This window comes from Strongylocentrotus purpuratus, unplaced genomic scaffold, assembly GCF_000002235.5.
Source record: "Strongylocentrotus purpuratus isolate Spur 01 unplaced genomic scaffold, Spur_5.0 spur5_scaffold_4, whole genome shotgun sequence".
NCBI lineage: Eukaryota > Metazoa > Echinodermata > Echinoidea > Camarodonta > Strongylocentrotidae > Strongylocentrotus > Strongylocentrotus purpuratus.
The window spans coordinates 22,361,779-22,369,995 of NW_022145610.1; positions in this window are offsets into that span (position 1 = coordinate 22,361,779).

Below are 8,217 nucleotides of genomic sequence, written 5' to 3' on the forward strand. Positions count from 1 at the left end.
AAAAAAACATGTACCACTTCACGATGATTGTAAAAAGAATGGGGATGAACGTGATACATTATGCCAAAAAATAATTATTTATGATGAGGGAATGATATAATACTTTCAAATGGTAGCAATGCTGCAATAGTCCTGGTAATGATGTAGAATGGATTTGATTGTGATGATGAAGATAGAGACAATGGTGATGTAGATAATGGAGATGATGGTGGTGATGATGATGGTGTCAGTCAGTGGCGGATCCAAGGGAGACCGGGGAGCCGGGGGAGGGGGTGGGGTGTTGAGTAAAACAAATAGTGGTCACTACCCCCCCCCCCCCTCCCATTGAGCAAAAACAAAATTAGTGCTATAAATATTTTCTCACGAATTGGGCCCCCTCTCTGGCCCCCTCCCTTGCCGCCGGCTGGCTCCGTCCCTGCCGAGCTGTCATCCTCCTTGACAACCATTGACCCATACAAGAACATAAACATTTATCAAGAGTAAGTCATGATTAATAGTGTCGAATGCCTTGGAGAAGTCCAGGAGAATGCTTGTCAAGCGTACGAGAGTTACTTTCTCAACAAAAGTGAGTGATGCATGCGCTGCACTGTATACTTCTCTGGAAATCCAAATTGAAAGTTAAAGAATATATCATTAATTTTGAAGAAGTTAACTTTTCTAATATATACAATTCTTTCAAGGATTTTGGATATGGTCGTTAGCAACGAAATTGGCCTATAACTGTTGACGTTGTCTCCTTGTGTATGGGAATGACCTTGGCTATGTTCATGTTATTCGGCACGAGCCCACATGTTAGAGATAGGTTCACGATAGGGACTTTTAGATTTACACGACGAGAACGTGGACCGCCACGTGTGACATCCTTTTAAGGTAATGTGACGTCCCTTTAAGGCACTGCCGGGCACGGCCCAGTGCCTTAACACAATGTCACACTCGGCAGTCCACGCTCTCGACGTGTAAATCTAAAAGTCCTTAATGTGCGCCAAGTGAACAATAGCATAGGGAATGATACTTTTCAACAAATGATTATCAATTCCATCATTTTTTTTTTCTTTGAAATTCGATACAATGTCTATTATTTCGTTCCTTTGAGCCCTTGCATAATCTTTCCTAAAGTTCCCGGTACTTAGATTCGAGTAATTACTAATTATACTCAAATATATTTTGATCAGGCGACTATCGGGAAAAGAGCAGTATATTATACGTAGGCTATTGTTCAAGTTTCAAGTTTAGTTTATTTCCACAATCTGATAAAACTAGAAAACGATCAAAAGACAAACAAGAATACACCTTAAATATAACATAACAGATAATGGTGGGATCGACAATAGGCCTACAGGACTGTCTATGGTCAATAATTATGTTTTACAACATTTTTTTTTAAATTCCTTCAATACAACAATAAAACGTATTCATAACATTGAAGACTATATATGACGATTACAAAATGTATATATATATATATATATATATAGAAGGGTTTGTATCAAAAACTGAATTGCCATTGAATACAATTGAAAAGTACATGTATTTACAAGTTTAAAACACAATCGTCTTATATGACATAACATAATTATAGGACATCATCAGCATCAGAATATGATTGTTCCATCAAAACTCGTCCCACTCTACAGCTACATAATTATATTCAGCTTCAAGGGATAACGTCAGAGTATATAATATAGGAATTCGGAATTGTATGAATGCTGTGCTTAGAATAACAATGCATTGTTCGAAGGAGATTTTTACCTTCATATGAGATGGAATTATACCAGCTTATGAAATAACAATTTGAAATTGTAATTGGTTGTTCATAGGAGTACTCGAATTAGTGTGATTACTAACAACATCAATTATGTATACGTGTAACAGCCTATAAGAGTCTTTCCATCCATTCACAGTGTATTCTATGTGCCTGGACCTGATAATAGGCCATTTTCGTAATGTAATAACATTTAATGCATATTATGCATTAAATGTGCAGATAGGCTTAACAAAGATTTATTAAATCTTTGTTAAGCCTATCTGCACTAGTTTAGCCAGGAGGGATTAGACCTCCCTGCATGGTCACTGACAGGTGGTTATCTCATCAAATCAGCTCTCAATTAACAAAAGAAAAGGGACCATGGGGGACAAACGGTCACGGCTTAATGAGGCAATTATTGTTTGCTATAATAGAGGGCACAAGTAGCTTAATAAGAAGTGCAGTGGGGCTTTAAGTGCCTCGTTACAAATTATGTCATTCACCTTTTACGAATAATGTATTCAATAGTCAGAATGCGCATTGCAGGCAATACGTGTTGTGGTAGGGCAAGCCATAATGCTTGTCCTATCTAGCAACAACTAATGTATGTAATTTGTATTCCGACTATTGAGATACATCTATTTGTAACAGGTGAATGAAATAAATTGTATCGAGGCGCTTCACAAAGGCATATGCATAAATTTGGTTACATTACGAAATGGCCTATTGGTATATACCTACGAGCGGCAAATATGCATGGGCACAATAAACTTGGCTCGGATTGCTTAATTTGTTGGGCATATACTAAACTGACTAGTACAACTAGCGCAATTTTCTATTGTCTTTCGAGACAGACAGATGCCGAGAGAGAGAGCTACTAAATCCTGATTACTAAAGCATTATATGTAATACATACACGTGTTCAGGGGCGTACGCAGGGGGGGGGGTTCAAACCCCCCCCCCCCCCCTTTGGATTTTTTTTTTTTTTTTTTTTTTTTAAATTATCAACAAAACAAAAAAAAAGTGTCCGCTTAAGGCCCGGTCACACAGCCCTCCACGGGCGTATCGCGGCCGAATCACGGCCAAAAATTTCTGCCCGTGAAGCAGACGCTGTTGGACGCTTTGAGGTCGCGATAAAGACGCGATACAGCCGTACTTTACCCGTCGTTACACGCGGTAAGAAATTCACACGCGGTTGGCCGCGCGAAAAAGTTTTGGGCTGCCCAAAAATTTAGACCGCGGGTAATCGCGGGCGGTACACGTGGTACACACGCGGTAAAGACGCGGTACAGACGCGGAACGAACGTGCTAGGACGTGCTACGGCCGCGGTTAAGACGTGGTTACACGCGGAATTGGACGCGAAATTTTAGCGGGTAATCGCGGGTGGAGCACGGTCATAGCACGTTTGTTCCGCGTCTGTACCGCGTTGTTATCACGTGCATTAGCGTGTGTACCGCGTGTAAGCGTGGTAGGCCGCGGTACCGCCGCGCTTCACCCGCGATAAGGACGCGGAACAGTCGCCGGCGTCTGTTCCGCGGGCATACCACGGGTAAACCGCGGGTAAGCCAATTTTGCACATTTTCCACCACGGGCAACCGCGGGCAAAAAAAAAATCGCGAAATTTTACCCGCGATACAGACGCGAAAGGCTGTGTGACCGGGCCTTTAGGCTGCACATTGTCGATTGGTAAGTTCCGTTGCTTTTTGAGTTTTGTCCATGCATGAAGTCTTTCATCTATGGCTGATCGTCAACGAAACGGAGTTAAGTCTTTTGTCAATTCCGTTTGTTGCTACGGCAGGCAGTCAATGAAAACGAATTCGTTTAATCAAATTATGGATATGCAAGCATTACTTAAAACAAACATAACGTTATTATTATTATTATAGAACGTTATTCCTGGCTCATATTTCCTGATTGAGGTGTCATATGAAAGGACAGAAACTGAACTTTCTAGAAATGTGATTTTCTCTTTGAAATTCAGATACCGTCCGCCAAAATGACTATTGGTTCCCTCTCTTCAAGTTGGTTTTAATCACTCATGCGTGAAATATGTTTTATATGAGTTGCATCAAAATCATGAAAGAGGAGGATCTAAGCTTTACAAATACTGTGTCATTTATTAATTATAATTGTGATTAAGCTATGGTAAAACATCAAAAATTCTCGGCTTCGGCCTTTCTTGGACGCACTGTATATAAGTATACTATACCTCTATTTGGAGACGGGCCCCCTCCCCTGGTGCTCAAGCGGGTGCAATTCTTAAATTTTCGAGAGAAAAATCAAATAAAAAATTAGTGCTCGCTATCCCCCCCCCCCCTCCTTTTCGTTGTCTTTTAATGATGGACACGCTTGTGTGATTTGAGTGTTTTTCTTAGAAAAACGCTTGATATTTATTAAAAGGGGAGGTACCGTATGTTACAAACCTGATACATTTGTTAATGATTGCGCATGAGTAGAACAAGGAGGTGAAGAAAAACTGATTTAAAAAAAAAACATAAGTCATAGTCACGGGTAAAATTTTGTGTGTGTGTATAGTACTTTTCGTGTGTCATGAGGAGCAGGGATGATTAATTGAACAATGTATAATCATCTTGTGATAACATTACATCATAACAAGGGATATTGCGCACAATAGGAAAAAGAGGGAAAGAGGGGAGAGAGAGAGGGGGCGGATCCGATTCAGACTCATTTTGTAACATAATTCGGACGATTATTACTGGCATAACTTACTATATTCATGGACATATTAAGGTCCATGCTTTATTGCCAGTTCCGTATACCCAAGGGAGGCGATTTCATGTCGTTGCGATCGAGAATGGGGTGGGGGTCTAACATTCGAGGATGCTTACAGTGGTCCGTAGTCCAGAATCTGGCCGGTTCTTTATAATTATTATGATATAATATTTTATTTTTTTTCAATGATATTTTATTTTCTCCATTGCTTTTCACAAACAATAACAAAAATCATAATAACAAACAATAACAAAATCAATACATAAAATAATCTGCATGTTAATATTATTATATAGAATATGATTTTACATTCACAGCTAAATAATTCAAAAGAACTTTTACTATTAAATCAAATAAAGCATGAAACATGCATGCATGAAGAAGGCATGAACATAAAAAGGCATTAAATTTTTTTATTTTTTTTTAACTATTATATACCGATCACAGTAACGTTTAAACACAAGATGGCGCTGTAATATTTGTTGGATAAGGGCAACTTTCCCATCAATCGAAATATGTTTAAAAGAATCAAAACAATAAAAAAAAATTAAAAAATGGCACAGCTCATGTGCTTTTTTTTTTCCTGCTTGATAAGTAATTGAGAAACTTTTTTGCCAATCGACCTTTAGTGGAAAATATAACAAAACTCAACTAGTTTATTGTGCCAGTTATTCATGATAAAGTGAAGTTGATATAAATTACTATTTGCCTCATATTTTGTCCATGTAATCTCTTATTTAATTATATTAAAAAATATTATTCCCTACATTTTTTTCGAGCCGCCGAAGATGGCGTTATCAACGAACTCTCCGCCCACCATCAAGACTATTTTTTATTTAAGGATCACGCCATCTTCGGCTGGCAGCAAGTAAGTAGGAGGAGGTCGCATTGCGTGGTTGGTATGGTGGAGATCAAAATTAAATTGGGAAGATTGGACTATATCAGCGGCATAGTCCATAGTCCAGATCAGTGGCGGATCCAGGGGGGGGGCCGAGGGGCCCGCCCCCCCCCCCCCTTGAGAAAAAAATCATGTAAAATCACGCGATTTTTACCTTTTGGGGAGTTGGCCCCCCCCCCCCTGGCGCTCAAGGGGGGGGGGGGGGGGTGCAAATTTTAAAATTTTCGAGGAACAAAAAACAAAAAAAATGTGCTCACCACCCCCCCCCCCCCCCCCCCCCCCCCCCCCCCCCCCCCACTGAGCGACTTTTCAGCCGGCGCAATTTTCAAATTTTCGGGAGCAAAAAAAAAAAAAATTGGGCCCCCTCCCCTAAGAAATCCTGGATCCGCGCCTGGTCCAGATTCAGTCCGTTCTTTGTTTGTATTTTTCACATGCATCACATGCGGTCTCTCTAGCACTGATCGCGCAATCCCCCAAATTTCCGTCCACAGAAAAAGGTAAAACTGGGCTGACTGAAGAATGAAAAATTATAAAAAACAGACAGAATCTAGACTATATAAACAGCGACTGAGCGAATACATGTCAGCTAAGGTACACATATTAAGACATAATCATGCACCTCCCCCAAGAGTTGTTTGCAGGGGCGGTGATCCCTGGGGGACGAGGGGACACATCCCCCTCAATTTGTTTAAAGGGGATCGTACCCCCCCCCCCTCAAAATTTGAAAAAAGTGCCCACAAAAATGCATAGCAAATACTGACTAAAGACTGCAACACACTTGCTCTGGGACGCCCAAGAGTGCAGCGTTTAGACAAATAAAAATGCAAAAAATTCTCACTCGCTACCTCGCATAATATTCTTCAAATACCAAGAAAAGTGAATTGTCAAAAAAAATATATTGCTTGTTTTTATACTGTAGTTTTACTGTAATTTTAATACAAAACTTCAAAACCAGTGAGGGGGTAATCACTTCCGTCACCTTCACCCCTCTCATTCATTTTTGCTCCCTCGCACTTGCGTACTGATTGGGGGGGGGGGGGGGGCTTTGAGGGCAGTTTCCCCCCAAGTAAAATTCAAACGTGGTTTATTTCTAATTCGATACCAGTGATTACAAATGTTGCTGAAATGGCATGATTTTCCCCTGAGCTTCCGGGGCTCTGCCCCCTGGACCCCACCAAGGGTCCGAAGGCGGGCCCCTGCATGGTTGCTCATCTTACCGTAATTAAATGCCTTAAACGCCTGAGCTTTCGGGGGCCCTGCCCCCTGGACCCCACCAAGGGCCCTAAGGTGGCCCCTGGATGTTCATCTGAACGTAATTTAATGCCTAAAACCCCTGAGCTTCTGGGGGCTCCGCCCCTGGATCCCACTCTAATTAGTGACCTGCATGCCAGTGTCACAAATAAGGTATCAATGCTCATCTGACCTTAATACATACCTAAAACCCTTCGCCCCTTAACACCCGCCGGGGCTTTTCCTCTAGACCCCACGTCAATTTACGATCCACATTGCTTTGCTTTGCTCTGACTGATCGTAAATACTTCCCCCCCCCCCCCCCCTATTTCCAAAACGTTCCCAGGGCCTGCGTAACATGTAAGAGCAGTGGTGATGTGGATTTTTTTTTCTGCCCCCCCCCCAAATCGTTTTTTGCTCATTACGCCACTGCTCCCTCGTCCCTCGCATCACTTCGTCCCCCACCCCCCCCCCCCCCCGTCACGAAAAGAAATCGCCGCCCCTAGTTGTTGTACTTCGTACTTTGGAACTTTGCATGTCATATGATACAAAATAATGTAGATCAATTACATAGTCTTTGTAAATCGAATGGAATTATATAGGAAGCATATTAGATTATTATTAGGGCACTGTATACGCGACTTTCTTTAATAGGGGGAAGGGGATAGAAAAAACCCTTACGTCATACATAAATAATATGAAACCTTTAAGAGCTAGAGGCAGAAGGTCGATAATGAGCAATATCGGGGACGGATCAAGGTTATCATGGGAAATGATGATAAATCAAACCAAAATTAATTCTTTTTAAGTCTTTTGATCGGGAGGGGGGGGGGAAACATTTCGACGCCTCTCAGTAAGATGGTGGCTGGGGCATGGGCATGGTATATCTGAAAATTGCGTGTTTTTTTTGTTTTGTTTTGTTTTTTGTTTTTTTATGGGTGAAAGTGGCCTTTGAACCTACAACAGATATTTAATGAACACCAACAAAACGGCCGAGGACAGAGGTCAACTGGCAGGCTTATTAACAAACAAGTTTTACTTCATATGAGGAAAACATGTTAAATATATTATGATAATACTGATGATGGAGTCCACCCGTGCTTCTTTACATGCTCTTGGGCAGATGTCAAACACAGAGCTTGGGAACATGGCTATTATGTTTCGTATCCATTTAGAGTGTATATAAACGGCCTGATCGACTTTTCATCTGGGTCACCCGGCAGACAACTTGTACACCTAGTGATGGAAAAAGTTCATAAGTCTGCACATCGACGGTTTGTAAGTAAAGTGTGATGACTGTGTATTTTTGACGCGCACAGTTTTTCATGCGGGGGGCCGGGGGGGGGCGTGGGGGTGCCTATGGGGGCAAGGCAAAGGGGCAAGGGCACGTCAAGTCATGATACCGACAAAAAAGATGACCCTTCGATCAGTCATGTGCACAAAATATGCGTAAAGAAAGAGATTGCACAGATTGCACGGAGGACATACTGTGTATGATCGAATCTCTTTGAGATTGCATGTAAACAGCCCCCTCATTCGAATAGGAAAGGGCACTCTTCATGAGAAAAAAAAATCAAATAAATGGGGTCGCATCACATGAATTAGGCGGTC